The 18902-nt window shown below is 39.7% G+C and overlaps 1 protein-coding gene and 2 pseudogenes across 2 annotated transcripts in view; all 3 read right to left on the bottom strand.

The window, feature by feature from the left end:
- The window catches only part of SLC9A7 (solute carrier family 9 member A7), a 154848-nt gene that overhangs the window by 85610 nt on the left and 50336 nt on the right, over window positions 1-18902 (bottom strand). The gene's annotated exons all lie outside the window — the stretch shown is intronic.
- LOC109385945 (nuclease-sensitive element-binding protein 1 pseudogene) lies at window positions 4362-5359 on the bottom strand (annotated as a pseudogene).
- Window positions 6138-6671, bottom strand: LOC109385942 (E3 ubiquitin-protein ligase SIAH1-like; annotated as a pseudogene).

Raw genomic sequence — 18902 nt, 5'->3', positions numbered from 1 at the left:
GTCCTCCACAACTAGACTGAAGAACAAAAAGGACAGCAACTTGTCTGTTCCCCTTCCTCCAATTCCCCAGTTCTGTTCCCATCCCTCCAATTCCCCAATAAAAATCTTTACAAAAAAATAAGAATAGAATTACCATATGACCCAGCAATCCCTCTCCTGGGTATCTACCAAATATATCTGAAAACATTTATCCATAGAGCTATATGTGCTCCGATGTTCACTGCAGCTTTATTTATGGTGACCAAGACATGGAAACAACCAAAGTGTCCTTCGATAGAAGATTGGATAAAGAAGATGTGGTATGTATACACAATGGAATACTATTCTGCCATAAGAAAAGATGAAATAGTGCCATTTGCAACAACATGGATGGATCTTGAGATTATTATGCTAAGCAAAATAAGTCAGACAGAAAAAGTCGAGAACCATATGGTTTCACTGATGTGTGGGATATAAAACTGAAAGCAACAAAGGAACAAGACAAACAAATAAAAAAACCAAAAACTCATAGACACAGAAATAGTTCAGTGGTTACCAGAGGATAAGAGGGAAGAGGGTGGTAGATGAGGGTAAAGGGGGTCAAATATATGGTGATGGAAGGACAACTGACTCTGGGTGGTGAACACACAATGTGATATATAGATGATGTACTACAGAATTGCGCACTTGAAGCCAATGTAATTTTACTAACCATTGTCACCCCAATAAATTTTAATTAAAAAAAAGATTAAATGGAGACAGTGAAGGTGATGCTGCTGCCCCTTGTGGTAAAACATGGTGATTAAAAAACACCACAGCAAAGATACAAAGAAAACACGGTCCTGATAGTTTTGACCAAAAATATACCAAGCAACAAGATATACTGCTAATTCAAGGTAGAGTTTAAGTAATTCCTCAAACATACGAGACCCATATTTATTAGCACTGTAGTCCATGGAGCAAAAGGAGCCTTTGCTGTGATAGGAAGTTCACATTTAGCATCTTCCACTTCAACAAAGAATAAAACATTAGGATAAAACATGGAGACAACATGAATGGCATATTTTCATCTGCCATATCTGAAAGACAGCCTCTGAAAAAGAACTGGAAAGAGGTCATAGTTACAAGGAATTAAAACACGACATTAGATTTTTCTAAAAGATCAGAATGCTCAGTGTTCACCAAAAGCAATGGAGAGCAACAGAGGCATTGACAATTTTCCTGGACTAACATCATAGTGTCCCAGATTATAAAGATAAATAACCTACTATGTATGTGGGCCAGAAAAATAACACATACGATGTCGGCTGATGAAGAGAGGATCACAGATTTTACAGGTATATGATTAATGCCAGGAAAGAATTTCGTTTTCACCTTTTACAGAAAGCAAATATGGATGAAATTCCTTTGATATTTGATGGGGCTTAAAAGAAGCTGAACTCCAAAGGTGAAAAAATTCAACACTTTTTAAATTAAAGAATTCAACACTTTTTCAATTAAAAAATTCAAGACTATTTCAACTTGTGTGTATGAAAAAAACTCTCACTCCATAACTGTATTTGCATATTATATTGTGCTGATGATATACAACTACCAACTTTTCTAACTTTTAAAAGATATAACCAAAAAAATGTCCTGCATACACTTTATATATGTGTTCATCCAAAAACTGGTGTTATGAAGAAGGAATTAAATTATGAACAAAGTGTGGCTCAAAAATCCCATGAGGTCATTGAATAATACAGCCCCCATTAGTCCGGAGCCAGTTTCTGCTTTTATGACTGAGATTGTTGGGAGGTCAATTGAACAAGTGGGCACTCAGGTGTAATTCTAGACAGCTATCCACCAGCTGCACTATGTAGATGTCTCTACTAATAAGCCTTTGTTAAGGAGTGGTGAAGAAGTGCATGAATGCACACTGTTCTCTTCTAATAAGACCTCACCTTCCCTTATATGAGCTACTGGGGGTAGATAATCAGCAATTCAGTTTGTCCACCACTGGTGATTTGTTTACAGCACTGTAGGGATTGTTCTGAGTTCTAAAGCTTCATCTGAAATTCTGAGACAAGAAAGCATCCCATTTTAGACCTAGTAACACAATGTTTAAAGATAGTAATGACTACTTCTAATTCAGTGAACAAAGAGAATGCAATGGATCCAAGCAGTGACAATGACTTTTCAGGTTTGGGGATCATTTAAGTGACTATGGTTTTGAAAATGAATGTTACAGCCTTTTCAGTATCGTTTTCTATTTGTTCTGCTACTTATGCATCTGTATTATTCATTGATATATTAGTTTCAAGAGCGCTCATTCAAATATTTGTTACTTGTTTTGAATATGTAGTGAAATATTCACTTTTTTTAAACAATTTCATTGACATACAATTTACATACCATAAAATTCACTCATATTAAGTGTACAATTCAATGATTTTTAGTATATGCAGAGTTGTACAACTATCACCACAATCTAATTTTGGAACAGTTCCATTTGTGTTTACTCCATGTTTCCTACTCCCAGACTGAGGCAACTACTGATCTATTTTTTTCTCTATAGATTTATCTTTTCTGGCATTTTCATATAAAAATGGAATCATACAATATGTACTATTTCGTGTCTGGCTTCTTTCACCAAGCATAATTTTTTCAAGGTTCATCCATGTGGAAGGAAGGTATCAGTACTTCATTATTCTTTGTCACCAAATAGTTTTCTATTGTATGGATACACCATATTTATATAATGATTCACTAGTTGATGAGCACTGGAATTATTTCCACTTTTTTGCTATTATGAATAATGCTGCTATGAACATTCATAGACAAGTCTGCATGAACATATGTTTCAATTTCTCTAAGATAGATACCCAGGAGTGGAACTGCTGTGTCATATGGTAAATTTACGCTTACTATTTTAAGAAAATGCTCAACTGTTTTCCATTTGGGAAACAGTACCATTTAAAACTTTTTTCAATTAAAGCTGACACACAACATTAGTTTCAGGTGTATAACATAGTGATTAGACATTTATATAACTTATACAAAGTTATCACACTGATAATTCTGGTACCCACCTGATAACCATACATAGTTATTACAATATTATTGGCCATATTCCTTATGCTGCAGTTTACATACCCATAACTATTTTATAACTGCCAATTTGTATTTCTTATTCCTGTTCCCTTGTTATTGTCTTTTTTCTTTTAATAAATTTTTTCTTATTTTTCAATAACAGTTGACATACAATATTATATGTTTCAGGTTTACAACATAGTGATTAGACATTTACATAACTTACTAAGTGATCATCCCAATAAATCTAATACCCATCTGAACATCAGACAGTTATTACAATATTACTATCTTACTTATGCTATAATTTACATGTCCATGACTATTTTATAACTACCAATTTGTACTCCTTAATCCCTTCACCTTTCTCAAACTGCCCCCCAACCCCTCTCTCATCTGGAAATCATCAAAATGTTCTCTGTGCCTATGAGTTTGTTTCTATTTTCTTTGTTCATTTATTTTGTTCTTTAAATTCCACACATAAGTCAAATCACATGGCATTTGTCTTTCTGTCCTACTCCATACAGCACCATACCCTCTAGGTCCATCCATGTTGTTGCAGATGGCAAGATTTCATTATTTTTATCCACTCATCTATTGATGGACATCCAGGTTGCCTCCATATCCTCGCTATTGTAAATAATGCTGCAATGAACATATGGATGCACATGTCCCCTTGAAGTAGTGTTTTGGGTTTCTTCAGATAAATACCCAGAAGTGGGACTACTGGATGGGTCCTTTATCTCTTGTTATAGCTTTTGTGTTAAAGTCTATTTTGTCTGGTATAAGTATTGCTACCCTAACTTGTTTGTTTGTTTCCATTTTCATGAATTTTTTTCCATCCCTTTACTTTCCTTCTGTGTGTGTCTTTTGATCTGAAGTGAGCCTCTTCTAGAAAGCATGTGTAAGGGTCTTGTTTTCTTTTCTTTTTTAAAAAATTATTTAAGGCCTCTATGAACAGGTGCTGCAGCTTGTTGACTTTTTGAAAAAAATCAAGTTGTAAACTTTTATTACAAATTAAAAATTAAGTTCTTAAAAATCTCATCTTGACCAGATAGGAAACAAGTTAAAAACCTTTAAAGGTGTATTGAGAAAAAATAGGCTCTTTTTAAATTAAAAAACATATTTGTCATTACCAAAAAGAGACATCTTTAGGTAAAAAATAATAAAAACCCCATGCTGCATAGATAATGCAGATAGTTCTAGTTATCTGGTCAACGGGCAAAAAGCAAGCAATTAAGGTCTTTAGCTCCAATCTTCTGTCCATTTCTTATTGCTGGAATTTCCTATTCATTTCTTTTTTTGGGTGACTAAACACAATAATGGTAGAGATGGTAACCCTGCAAGCACTCAGCCCCGCCCTGCTCAGCCTGGAAAGCAGAGAAATCCACAGCTGGTGGATCAGCTGCTTTTGTCTCTATGCCATCTTGTGGTTTAGGGTTTTCTGGGCATCTGCACTGGTAATTGAAGTTACCGTGGTACTGACGTTGAGGTAGCTGCTGACCTTGGGTCTCACCTCTTTGATTTTCCTTATCTTCTTCATTGCTGTCATTTTTAGGATGTCTTTGGCGAGGAGGGCCCCTGCAGAATCGGTGGTCTATAGCCCAGTACATATTCTGTCTCATTGGTCTACCTTGTTCTCCTGTACCCTGGTTGTCAGTACCTTCAACCACTTCTCCTTGCACAGCAGGGTTGGAATACTGTGGTTGATGCCTACAGGGTCTCTGCATGATGTAAGGTGGGAACTGGCACCTAAAGTAGGACTGGGGCTGTTGGGTCTGGCCTTTGGGAGTTACTCTCCAATCCCTCATTATTTTCCCACTCTCATTATTCTGGTAATTTTGCTGGAAATCGTGTGGAGGATCTCTGCGACGTGGATAATGTCTATAATGGTTACAATCTTCGGCATATTTACTGCCTTGCACTGGGGCCCCACCAGGGCCTGTAACATTTGCTGCCTCTGCACCCTTTTCTCCTTCAACAACATTAAATTCCAGCCTCTCCATCTCCTAAGCAGCAAAGGTAATTCCTGGGGTTATTCTTCTTTATGGCAGTCTGGTATACAAATACATCTTTCTTGGTGTCATTCCTGTTGATGAAACCATACCCGTTTCTTACATTGAACCATCTTACTGTTCCCAAAACCTTCGTTGCGATGACCTTCTTGTCCCTGCTAGCAGGTGCTGCAGATGTAAGGCTGCCGGGGACACCACTCCATGATGCTGGGCTCGGTGTCTGCCGTGCTGAGGGAAAGGGTGGTGGCAGATGGCAGCTGGGTTTCGGCCTCACTGCTCACAGTTGCAGTCATGGTGACTGGGGCCAGCTGCAGCAGCTGCAGCTCCTCCCGGGATGTGATGGTAACTAGGTCTGCTGTGGCAGTGGGGCTGCTCAGGGCTCTCTGGGGTCTGCTGTCTGTTCCTGGTACCCATCAAAGTCAAGGTCTTGTTTTCTTATCCATTCAGCCACCCTATGTCTTTTGATTAGAGAATTTAAACCATTTACATTTAAAGTAATTGTTGATAGAGATGTAATTATTGCCATTTTATTATTCATATTTTTTATCTTTTTTTTCTATCTTAAAGAAGACCCTCTAACTTCCCTTGTTATACTGGTTTGGTGGTGATGAACTCCTTTAGTTTTTTTCTTGCCTGGGAAGCTCTTTATCTGTCCTTCAATTCTAAATGATAGCTTTGCTGGGTAATCTTGGTTGTAGGTCCTTGCTTTTCATCACTTAGGTTATTTTGTGCCAATCCCTTCTGGCCTGCAAAGGTTGAGAAATCAGCTGGGAGTCTTATGGGAGCTCCCTTGTAGGTAACTAAGTGCTTTTCTCTTGCTGCTTTTAAGATTCTCTCTTTGTCTTTAACCTTTGGCATTTTAATTATGATGTGTCTTGGTGTGAGCCTATTTGGGTTCATCTTGTTTGGGACACTCTGCACTTCCTAGGCTTGTATGTTTATTTTATTCATCAGGTTAGGAAGGTTTTCCATCATTATTTCTTCAAATAGGTTGTCAATTCCTTGCTCTCTCTTCTCCTTCTGGTACCCCTATGATGTGAATGTTGGTACACTTGATGTTATCCCAGCCCTTTAAACTACCCTCATATTTTTAGATTCTTTTTTCATTTTGCTGTTCTGATTGTCCTTTCCCTGTAGGGTTGTAATGAATATATGCTGATGCATCAGATGGGGCATGACAGCATTAAAAGAGGCTTGCCACTTACAGGAAACACTGGGGCACAGACTGGAATATGGCCTGAACTTGCAGAGCTTTTTGTGATCTGCGTTTTCTGTAGCAGAGTTATTTCACATCCATAAAAAAGCATATTTACTAGGGAAAAGTACTTAATTGGCCACTTTCTCCATCGCCAAGTTACAAATGTATCTCAACGGGCACTGGGAAGTTGGACAACATATGAGCTTTGGACAGCACTTGCAACAAATAAGATGACCATGCTGACACTGAAGAATGGGTGGTGGCACATAGTCAAAGTAGACTACACACTCAAAAAGACTCGCCAAGTCATTGTTGGATGCAGTTGGCCCAGTCCAGGCAGGCACCCTCTAGGACAGTGTACACTTGGAGGTTCCAGTATGTAATGTTATTGTAGTCTGATGGTTCATTTCTTATAAGTTGGTGGGTTCTTTGAAGCTGCAGGGGTGCCCAGGACAGAGTGTTCCCTGAAGACGCCACACGCTGGTCTCAAAATATTGGAGCTTTCAAGTCAGCCACTCAGAATCAACTTCTGTCTCTGGAATACTCTCACTTGCTTTTCTTGGCTTGGCTTGTTGCTCTTCTCTAGAAGAGTCAAAAATCCCTTTAGTAGCTTATTATCAGGTATTTATTAACTTCAGTCTCTCCAAGAATTTATAAGAGCACATTGTATTAGAGTTTAGACTAAGTCAATATAACAGAGATACAAAACACAATGGCCCAAACAAGGTAGAAGTATATTTCTCTCATGTAGCAGTCTAGAGTCCAGTTTAGATAGGTGGCTCTGTACCATGAAGTATACCAGAACCCCAGGTTCCTGTGTAATAATGTTCTAACATTCCCTAGGGCAGGGATCTGCAAACTATAGTGACAGGCCAAATCTTGTCTACTGCTTATTCTTTTAAAGGCCATGAGCTAACAATGGTCTTTATATTTTTAAATGATTGAAAACTTTGAAAATCAAAACTTTCATGAAACAAAAAACAAGAATATTTTGTGACATGTGAAAATTATATGAAATTAAAATTTCATTGTTCTTAAGTTTTATTGGAAATAGCCATATCCATTTGTTTCCATATTGTCTATGGCTGCTTCCAAGTTACAACAACAGAGCTGAGTAGTTGGGACAGAAGGTATACTGCCTGTAAAATTATTCAAGCTTAAAATATTTATTATCTGGTCCTTTACAGAAAAGGTTTGCTGATCCTTACCCTAGTGTGCTGTCCATGTCTACATGGTTCAAGCTGGATGATGACCATGACTTCTTCATTCCAGCCATGGGAAGAGAAATAAGGAGTGGAAAACAGCGTGTTTCCTTTTCAAATAATATAATCCATTGATCTCTCATTGGCCAGAATTTAAGAAACAGAACTTTTCCAGCCACCCCAGAAGTCCTTCTGTATTGCCCATCCCAATCACAACTCCCATATTCCCATCCTAAGAATCCACTATCCTGACTTTTAATCACTTTCTTGTGTTTTTAAAATAGTATTATCACTAAAATGTAGACATTTTGATGTATCTTGTACGTTTGTTTTAATCTACAGAGTCACCCTTCATCCCTTTCTTTTCTTTACATTTTAACTCTCAATGAATTCAGAGAATAAAATCTATAATTTCCCATAGTCTAAGTTTTGCTGATATCACCTCGTGGTGGAGTCCAACATATTTCTCTGTCCTTTGTGTTTCTTGCAAATTGGCAGGTGGATCCAGAGACTGGTGCAGACTCGGGTTTGATCCCTTTGGCAAAACTATAGGGGGTGTTTAGTAAGACTACGGGAAGTATATAGTGTGTGGTCATCTCTCGTTTTGTGATGTTAGCAGCTGTTGATGCTTAACACTTATATCTATTAAGTCATGAAGGCTACAATGGTGATGTTTTAGATTTATAATTTATTTTCAATTCATTGGTTAGAATAGTTTTGTGAAGGGCAATGCGCTTCATCTACTATTGGTTTACCCAGTGATACAGTTCCTATGATTTAAACATATTAAATGGGTTTCAATCCTTCGTAATTTTTATCAGCTTTGCTAAACTGGAACTACTCTTTCCAGAATCTCTTTCCCTCTATGCTACCAGATTAGAGTTGGCCAAAAGAGAAATTTGTGCAAGATTTGGAAGGAAGAAATGAAGCAGCTATTTCATTCTTTGAAAGTGGTTGTTACATGCAGTGAAAACCAGATGTAGAGGTGCCTTTGGGTTCCAGCTTGTCCTTGCTTTCTCCCATTCAAAGTCCAGCTCTTCTTCCCAACTGCCAGCCTTGCTAAGTGCCATCCCAGGCTAAGGCTGTGGGTTGCCAAGTAAAATGTAGGACAGCAGTTATGTTCATCAACAAAAAGGTGCTCAAAAACAGTGGCAGCCCGGACTTCCATGTGACCTTCCGCTTGAGGCCCCTGGGCTCCCATGTAGGGATAGCGACATGGGAGAAGTCAGAGACATACAGGGAGAGGCTGAGCTGTGTGGTTGTCTTCATGGCAAGGACAGGAGGGACAGTTGCCATTCTCCCTGCGTAGAATTGATCTTTATGTATTCTGATACAAGTTCCTTATTGAATATATAATTTGAAAATATTTTCTCCCAGTCTGTGGGTTATTTTTTCTTTTCTCTTTTTAACTTTTTTTGATGCTGTGTTTTTCATTTTTTTACTTTATAAATTGTCTTAAAATTGATTTTTGGTGTACAGTTCTCTGAATTTTAACTACATATAGATTCATGTAAGCATCACCACAATCAGAAAACTGAACAATTCTATCATTCCCAAGAAAAGTCCCTTGTACTATCCCTGGACAGTTACACATTCACCCTATCTAACCCCAGAAATCACTGATTTGTTTACTATTACTAGAGTCGTGTCTTTTCAAAGTTAAATACATGGAACCATACAGTATATGACCCTTTCAGACTGGCTTCTCTCAGCATAATGCCTTTGAGATTCACCCAAATAATGTGTAAATTAACACTTCACTCCTTTTTACTTTTTTTTTTTAGATGAGCCATCCTGCCACCTGTTGGCAGCTCAACGGCTGCTCAGCTCAGGCCGGAACTCGAACCGCTGTTGCTCAGAGCTCAAACTCTTGAGCGAGCTCTTAACCAACTGAGCCTTTTTACTTTTGAGTAGTACTCCATTGCATGAATGTAGCAGAGGTTGTTTATTCATTCACCTGTTGAGGGACATTTGACTTGTTTCCAGATTCTGGCTATCACAAATAAAGCTGCTATGAACAGGATTTTATGTAAACATGTTTCAGTTTCTCTAGGGTAAATGCCAGAGTAGGATTGCTCAGTCATATGACAAATGTATGTTTAACTTTGCAAAAATCCACCAAACTATTTTTCAGAGTTACTATACCATTTTGCAACAACACTCCAACCACAAACAATGTATAAGAGTTTCCACTGTTCCAAATCTGATAACTCTCGATAATTCAACAGAAATCTATGAATCACCAAACAGTCAGCCTGTAAGTAATGCTGCCCTGATAAATGGTGACTTTCATTAAAGAAATAAACTGTCCATAGCACTTCAAGACAAAAGTTCTGTCTTGCCCCCATTAGTATATGAAAAACTAAAATAGTGAAAATAAAGCCCATCAGATAAGAGTTCAATCTTCAATCTAATGTTCCTCTTTTCAACAGCTGAAATTCCAAATATTTGATTAAAACCAACATGGAACAAGTTTATGTGATTCAAAAACATCATCAATTCTAAGTAGTTTCCCAAAATATGGAATGTCACAGTTAGGAATAAAAGGAAGAAAATGACTTTTGGTCTTAGATATCTACTTGGGAAAACCAGACATGGAAAAATCATTATACTGTCCCATGAAGCTCTTGGGTGAGACACCAGGATAAACTTCCCATCACAGCTGCATAGCATTTCTCTATGGGTAACCACAAACTACATACCTTCTGATGGTCTTTACAAAATGAAGATGTCCATTCTAGTGTAGAATGGAAGAGTAGAAAAACCTTTTATGTAAAAGTAGGACCAAGGAGGCAGACTTGGGCTCAATAACTGAATTTCTCACTAGAGGAGTCCAATATGGCACCGAAGCGTAGGTTGATAAAACTTGCCTTATTCTTTTTTTTTTTTTAAGATTTTTATTGGGGAATTGGGGGGTGGGAACAGCACTGGGGAATTGGGGGAAGGGGAACAGACAAGTTGCTGTCTTTTTGTTCTTCAGTCTAGTTGTGGAGGATGTTGCTTCACTGGCCCAAGTTGGCACCATCATTGCGCTCTTCCCGGGCAAGGCAGATCAATCCCCGGCTTCTGGACGGCCGCTCACTGCGGCTGCTGGCCGCTCACTGCGGCTGCTGGCCGCTCACGCTGGCTGCTGGCTACACACGGTAGCCCATGGCAACCCACTGCCACAGGGACTGCAGCCTACGCCATCACCGGCGACTCACAGCAGCCCAGCTCCAGGTTGAGCTGTTGTTCAGCACCTTAGCTGTAGAGAGCAGCGTCACTGGCCCTCATATGTGGGATCCCAACCGGGGCCCTCTGGTGTCCCAAGCCAGTTCTTAACCATCGCGCCACTCGGTTGCCCCAAAACTTGCCTTATTCTAAGTGGGGCCTACTCGTATGCTGGCTCAATACCTCCAGGGCCTAGAGGGATTATTTCTACCTAATTCAGGGCCACAGTCTCAGGAAGCCCACTATTGCCACACACTTAAATCACTCTCCAAGCTCTGCTTCTGATAAACAAGACATTTTGATTTCTATCCACCTGGCTCCTTCATCTAGCAATTGGTTCCAAATTTTAGTAGGTAACAGAAGAGTATCACTAATTTAACCCCTTGAATCCCCAAAATATGGATGACCAACCATATTCTTAAACATATTTTCTTTCAAATGCTTTTTAAAAAAATTCACAGATATATTTGAACAGAAGATAATGTGAGGCCAGCAGATTCCTGGATTAGGTCTAAGGACCTTTCAAATCATACATTCAGGTTTTTTTTGTTTTAGATCAGGTATATGAGTTATTTGTTTCTGCCTCTCTGACATTTCCAAAATCGAGGACGGTGTACCTGTGGCTGAGTCATCACTCAATACATTTTAATTGCTGTTTTATGTATTTCCCATTTAATTAAACACAATCAAATTCAATGAAAATTGCCAAAGGACTAGACAACAAAACTACTACAGCAGATTATCACACACTTTCCTGACCTGTGTGCTACTCTTTAAAGGCCGAGGCCAAGACTTTCATTCTAAACACCAGCTACTCTTTAGAATAAATTAATCAGTCTTTCCTCTAAGCCTCTTCCTGGAACTCTCTTCCCACACTCTCCTCCCTAACCATCTTCACTGGGTTCACTCCTACTCATCCTTCAAATCACAATGTAGATATCACTTCCTCCAGGCAGCGAAGTCCTTCCTGATCCCTCAGGACTGGATTCGATTCTCCACAATCACAGAGGCCCTCACAGACTTCAACATGAAAGAGGCTCCCTGGAATTGTTCTGGGGCACAACCTATGCAACCTTATGTGGCAGCCCTGGTCATCCTGTATGTCCTCAACATAGTCTCTGATAGTGACTATGTTATCAGAATAATGATTGCACTGTGCTGTGACTGCCTTCATAACTGCCTGTTCCTCACCCCCAGAGCTAATTTTCTTCAGGGCAATGCTCAGTGGGTACTTGCCAGCCATCCATACATCTGACCCACCGGAGCCACTCAATAGGTGACAGCAGACTATGAAGACATTAGCCAGTAGCCATCTGTTAATAAGGAATTACCTCATTTGAGTTCTAGGAAACGAGCCTTATTTCTGAACCGTAAGGGAGCAACTACATATGTGCAAGCTCTTACCTGCTAAAAAATCCAAGGATTCCCACATTTATCAGCCTTTAGAATTTGGCCCAAATGAATGAATAAAATTCAAGTACTCTCACAGGTTAAAAATCTTCCAATGGTTTTATGAGGCATATTACAGAATCTACCTCCCTAGAAGCTCTGAAGTTAAGCAACACTACAAATAAACAAATAAACCAGTTATCTTAGAGAACCATGAAACTAGAACACACAACGGCAACTACATTTGCTGCTCTAGTTACCGGAATTACTAAAGGATAGTTGAATCTAAAATTGAAATAAATGCATACACACACACACACACACACACACACACACACGTGAAAGGGAGAGGGTTTTGAGAACAAATGGCAAAATAAATGAATAAAACAGCTTGTATTACCTCAGTTTTAATTTATTATGGTATATTTTTAAAAACAAAGAAAATAAAACCTATTTGAATTCACCTGAATTCAAAGATTATCAACAAAAATAAACTATCTGCTATGTACTGAATTGTGTCCTCTCAAACTCCATAGGTTGAAGCCCTAATCCTCAACATGACCATATTTAGAGATAAGGATTTTAGTTGGTAATTAAAGTTAAATGAGGTCATAAGGATGAGGTCCTAATCCGATAGAACTGTGGCCTTAAAAAAAAAAAGAGGAACACAGATGTCTCTCTCTCCCCATGCACATACACATAAATAAAAGGCCATGTGAGCACACAGTGAGAAGGTCCCATCTGCAAACCAGGAAAAGAGTTCATACCAGAACTCAACCTTGCTGGCACCCTGGTCTTGGATTTCAAGCCTGCAGAACTGTGAGAAAATAAATTTATGTTGTTTAAGCTACCCAGATGGTGGTATTTTGTTATAGCAACCAGAGCTGACTAATACACTACCTTTAGGGGAAACTGCAGGTAGCTTCTCTAGACTATCAATAATATATCCACAGCTACCTCACATCCCACCTCCCAACTAGGAAATATTTCTTTTACAGACGAGAAGTTAGGGTCCCACCACTCTAACACAGGGTCCCTAACCCCTACTCTAGAGATGTTTCCTGTTTGTTTGTTTTCCTTTCTCATACCACCATCACAATGAGTTATCTTAATCTGTCAAAGGAGACTTGCACCATATTGACTTCAAGGCATGAACTCCTACTTTTGTGGAAAGTATTATCCTATGGCACTAACCAAGAAACTAACATACCTCTGTTCTCCTTGCTCAAACTCGATGAGGCAAGACCAAAAATTAATTTTCACTCATGCCTTTAAAACATCACATACTGGGAAGATGTTGAAAATGTGGTGTGTTTAGAAATTTAGTCATAAGCACACAATACAAAATTATTTTACTTAGATGACCAATACAACAATTGTAAAAAGGAGGACAGAGATTTAAATTCAAATTGATTATTACATATACTAGTAAGATAACTATAAGAGGACTATAGAGCATTCCTTTTAAAAACTTTATTATGAAATGTATCAGATACCTTATAGTTATAGTACATATAAGAAATAAAGAATAACATAATTGGGAAATAATATACAGGAGGTTTCAAAGGTACTGGTAATTTTCTGTTTCTTAAGCTGGACAGTGAATACAGAGGTATTTATTCTATTTTTTATCTATGTGTAAGTTATATATGCTATTTTGTATATAGGCAAAGCTCGCTTTATCGTGCTTCACTTTATTGTGCTTCACAGATATTGCATTTTTTACAAATTGAAGGCAAGACTCTCCACCAAGAAAAGATTATGACTCGCTTTATTGTGATATCCCTTTATTACAGTGTTCTGGAACTGAACCTGCAATATCCCTAAGGTATGCCTCTGATATTTAATATATTTCATTAGAATTTATCTTGATAAGAATGGTCTACCAGACATCTGTATGGCTATGACAATCAACTTAATCAGCAATGTACTCCCAAGAGAGCTAAGCACCCCTTGTACCCTTCTCAATCAATTCCCCCCACTTCCCCCTACCCCCTGGAAACCACTAGCCTGAATTTGGTGTTTATTATGCCCTTAGAGTTTAATTGCAGATATATGTTATTTAATTTTGCATGGCTTTGAATTGTGTATGGTATGAATTATTCTGCAACTTGCTTTATTTTCACCCCACAATATGCCTGGAAGTATCATCCACATTGACATGTGGCTCTGGTTCTTGTGGTCTCACTGCTGTGTAGCATTTCAACATGTGGATATATTTTCCTTCTAGTTCTCTGTGCCATTTCTGAATAATTGTTTCAGATTCATCATTTGGTTCGCCAATTCTCTGTTCAGTTCTTAACCCTATCAATTGAGTTTGTAATTTCAATGACTATTTTTAATTTCTTGAAATTCTATTTGGTTCTTTTCCAAATATGCCTGAATTTTTGTTTGTTAACAGAATATGAACTAAGAGTTGAATATATTTACAACCCTCAGCTCTATACTCTGTGGCTGCTGCTCACTTATTCCCATGTACTTCATGGGATAGATAACAACACATTATAAAAGGCTTAAATGTCTCTTCCAAAGGGTACTGGCTAAACAAATTGGGGTACCAGGCCAGCCGAGTGGCACATTGGTTAAGAGTTGGCTTGGAAGCACAATCTCTGAGCAACAGGGCTGCCAGTTCACATCCCACATGGGCCAGTGATTCTGCGCCCTCTACAGCTAAGATGGTGAACAACAGCTCGACCTGGAACTAGGCTGCTATGGGTGGCCATTGTCCGCATAGGCTGTAGTGGGCTGCCGTGAGCTACCGTGAGTGGCCGGCAGCCAACGTGAGCTGCCATGAGCCACCATGAGCAGCTGTCCAATGGCAGGTGAGCAACTGCCTCAGCTGGGAAAAGCACAATGATAATACCAACATGGGCCAGTGAAGCAACGTCCTCCACAACTAGACTGAAGAACAAAAGGACAGCAACTTGTCTGTCCCCCTTCCCCGATTCTCCAACGCTGTTCCCTTCCCCCAATTCCCCAATAAAATCTTTTAATAAATTGAGGTACTTTCACATAATAGAATCTCTAGCCATTACATTAAAAGGCATGCAGCAATGCTATGTACAGTACATTAAGTGAAAAACAAAGCATAGTGCAGAACAAGTTGTATAGCATGCTGCCTTTTGCATAGGAGATACAAAGAAAATCTATTAAGGTGTGTAAATGCAGCAAAACTCCTTGGAAAGATAGACCCAAGAAAGTGTAACAGTGGTTGACTCTAGGGAGGGGACTTTCATGGCTGGGGTTCAGAGGAATATAGGACTTAATTTTCATTGTTGAGCCATTTGAACTTTATACCATGTACAATATGTATTTCCCATGAAAAATAAACATGATGGCTAAACAATGACGTAAGCCAGGCCACTTCCTAACTCTCTGCTCTTCGCACATGCTGTCCATGCTGTCAGATCTGTCTCCCAGTCCCCACCTCCACCCTCTACCTGGTAAGTTCCTAGGCACCTGCAGTACTCAGATGAAACAGCACCACCTTAGTCACAAAGTTAACTACACCTTCCTCTGTGCTGTCAGCGCCCACATAGCTGTTATTATGTGTCCTCCTCCCCATGAGATTGCAAGCTCCACTGAACCCAGCACAATGTCTGGAACATGATCGTCATTCAGTTAATGTTTGCTGAAAGAATGAAATAACGAAAATCAAAAATTATAATTTTACTACAAATCATATTAACAGATTACACACATATGAAAGGGTCAGTTCCCTAACTTATGAACATAATGCCTCCCCCCCACACACATACACACACACAATATATGTCTAGGTTTTGACAGGCAATAAAACAGTATCTGGAGGGCCGGCCGAGTGGCACAATGGTTAAGAACTGGCTTGGGACACCAGAGGGCCCCGGTTCGGATCCCACATATGAGGGCCAGTGACACTGCCCTCCACAGCTAAGATGCTGAACAACAGTTCAACCTGGAGCTGGGCTGCCGTGAGTCGCCGGTGACGGCATAGGCTGCAGCCCCTGTGGCAGTGGGTTGCCATGGGCTACCGTGTGTGGCCAGCAGCCAGTGTGAGCAGCCAGCAGTCGCCGTGAGCAGCCGTCCAGAAGCCGGCGACTGATCTGCCTCGCCCGGGAAGAGCACAATAATGGTGCCAACTTGGGTCAGTGAAGCAACATCCTCCACAACGAGACTGAAGAACAAAAGGACAGCAACTTGTCTGCTCCCCTTCCCCCAATTCCCCAATAAAAATCTTTTAAAAATACAGTATCTGGAAAGATTAGTTTTGTGTTTTTGTTGCAAGTTTTTGAGTTATGAAACTGATGTACAGGAAGAATCCAAAGTCAACAATCAGAGTCAACATTAATGACACAATTAGAAACACTTTACAACATATACTCAGAAAAATCCTTTGTGTTTATGAGGGCAGAATAAAATGTCATTACTCGCCGCTTTTAACTCAGCCCAGCTTAAAACTATATCATATTTGGCCAACTTGATAAAATTATTTTAAAACAGAACACACAGTAAAGAAGCTATAATATTGTTCATCCTTCTAAGAGTTGGTAGCAAACCCATGTACTCTGCATTTCAGGAGGAGAGGGCTCTGGGCTGGGTGCTGAGGAAACATGGTGCTGGCCAGGACACAGCACCTGCCCTCCTGAGCCCCCGCGCACACACCCCTGCCTGCCTGGGGAACACATAACTAATGATAAAACTAGTTAGGCTGTGACAAGTACCACAAAACAGAGGCATAAAAAGGTGGCACAGTGGAGAACAGGATGAATAATTCTTTGAGGTGAAAAAGTAGCTGAGGAAAACTTCACAGAAAAGGTGACTCCTCAGTCATGCCTTTCAAGATGAGTCAGACTTTTATGGATGAAAGAAGAGGGGGTGTGAATTGTATTTCAGGGAAAGCCATCAGCATGAGGTGGGAAAGCGAACATTAACCACAGCAGCATGGCTGGAGCACAGCCCACGTTAGGAGAAAGGGGGAGGGTGGAGACCAAGTGTCAAGGGGTAAGGTTGGGTACAAGGAAGATGGTGAGTCATCTCTTTAAGGCAAGCTCCTGAGAGCAGACTTTTCCCACAGGAAACGGACCACAGAGACTTCTGGGCTAAGAAGGAACATAATCAGGCCTGCCTTTCAGAAGATACCATAGCAGCAGTACAGAGAATTAACTGCAGGAGACAGAGGCTACAAGAACTTGCTCAAGCTTTCCTAAAAGCATCATGCCGCTCAGGGGGGAAAAATCAAAATTATTCCTCCAATTAAGAGGATCCCTACATTATCCTATTGTATTGGGTTGTCAGAAAAGCCATGACGTATTTTTCTGTTTTTCCTTGCAAAAATGCATCATGACTTTTCTGACAACCCAATAGATGGGAAAAAAAGGGGGTTCTATAAAAGTAATCTCACAGAGTGGTATGATCATAAATTCCTAACTGGGCAGGTAACAGAGGGTAGTCAGGTCCCAGGCACATAACTTTTTTATTTATTTATTTTTAGCTGAGCCATCCTGCCACCTGTTGGCAGCTCAGCTCAGGCCGGGCATCAAACCGCTGTTGCTCAGAGCTCAAACTCTTGAGCGAGCTCTTAACCAATGGAGCCACTCGGCCAGCCCGACATGTAACTTTTTTAGTAAAAGGTTTACCTTTCCCTTAAGCAAGCCCTGTCTGCTGTTTCTGTGCATCTAGATTAATACGCCTTTGAAATAAGCATAAGCACCCTCAGGAAAGCACATAATCTTGTTCACTATCCTGTAATCCAATTCCAACCTTGCTTTCTCCCACCTTCATGTAATCTTCCTTCCCTTCCCCTCAGATGCATAAAAGAAACTAAAAAACTGTCATTCTCACAGCATTTGAGATCTTGCTTCAGAGAAGTTGTCATTAATTTGGCTGAAATAAATTCTTCTACAAATTCTCTACAGGTTTGGGCATTTCTTACATTGACACTATCTTCCTCCATCTCTTTCTTTTGCTCAAATGCTGGTTATCACTCAGGTTCACACAAATGGAACCCAGAATACTCTGAAACCTACAGATTATGACAGAGCTATGAGACATAGAGACATATCAACCAAGTGTGTTTGTAGGAACCTTATTTGCATCTTAAATCAAAGTAAAAAAAAGGCAATTGGGGAAATGTGAACTTACTGGATATTTGACAAATATTTTGTGGCTATATCTTTTTATAAAGATTCCTGATCTTTTGCAGATAAATAATTAAAATAAATAGTTAAACAAAATTTGAGATTTTATGTCAATGCCATGGGAAGGGGTAGCTGCGGGGGGTATAGCTAAAGCATGAATGACCATGATCTGGTAATTAACGAGGCTGGGTAACAGGTACATAGGGTTTGGTTTATTATACTTGTGTATGTGCACGTGCACGCTTCTCACACCACCAATCAATTCTCCAACACCAGCGGTGTGTCTTCCAATTCAATTCTGACACTATCTACCTGGATACCCACAAAACTGCTCACCCCACCCCACCCCCAACTTCAGACACCAATCGCAAGTCCAGATTGTTACCTGTTTCTGGCCAACCAGCTATATGTCAGAGCTATATATCAGAGGTCCCCACAACCCTCTCTAGGGTTCAATTAATTTGCTAGAGCAGTTCACAGAACTCAGAAAAAATTTTACTTACTATTGGGTTGTCGGAAAAGTCATGACGCATTTTTGCAATGAAAAACATAGAAAAACTATGTCATGACTTTTCCGACAACCCAATAGATCACCAGTTTATTATAAAAGGATATAACTTGGGAACAGCCAGATGGAAAACATGCTTAGGGCAAGGTATGGAGAAGGGGCATGAAGCTTCCATGCCCTCTCTGAGCATGACACTCTCACAGCACCCCCACA

Source organism: Hipposideros armiger, unplaced genomic scaffold (assembly GCF_001890085.2).
Source record: "Hipposideros armiger isolate ML-2016 unplaced genomic scaffold, ASM189008v1 scaffold_7, whole genome shotgun sequence".
In the NCBI taxonomy this organism is placed as follows: Eukaryota; Metazoa; Chordata; class Mammalia; order Chiroptera; family Hipposideridae; genus Hipposideros; species Hipposideros armiger.
The sequence above is the reverse complement of the archived record's forward strand: the minus strand, read 5'-3'. Positions and strand labels throughout refer to the sequence as shown.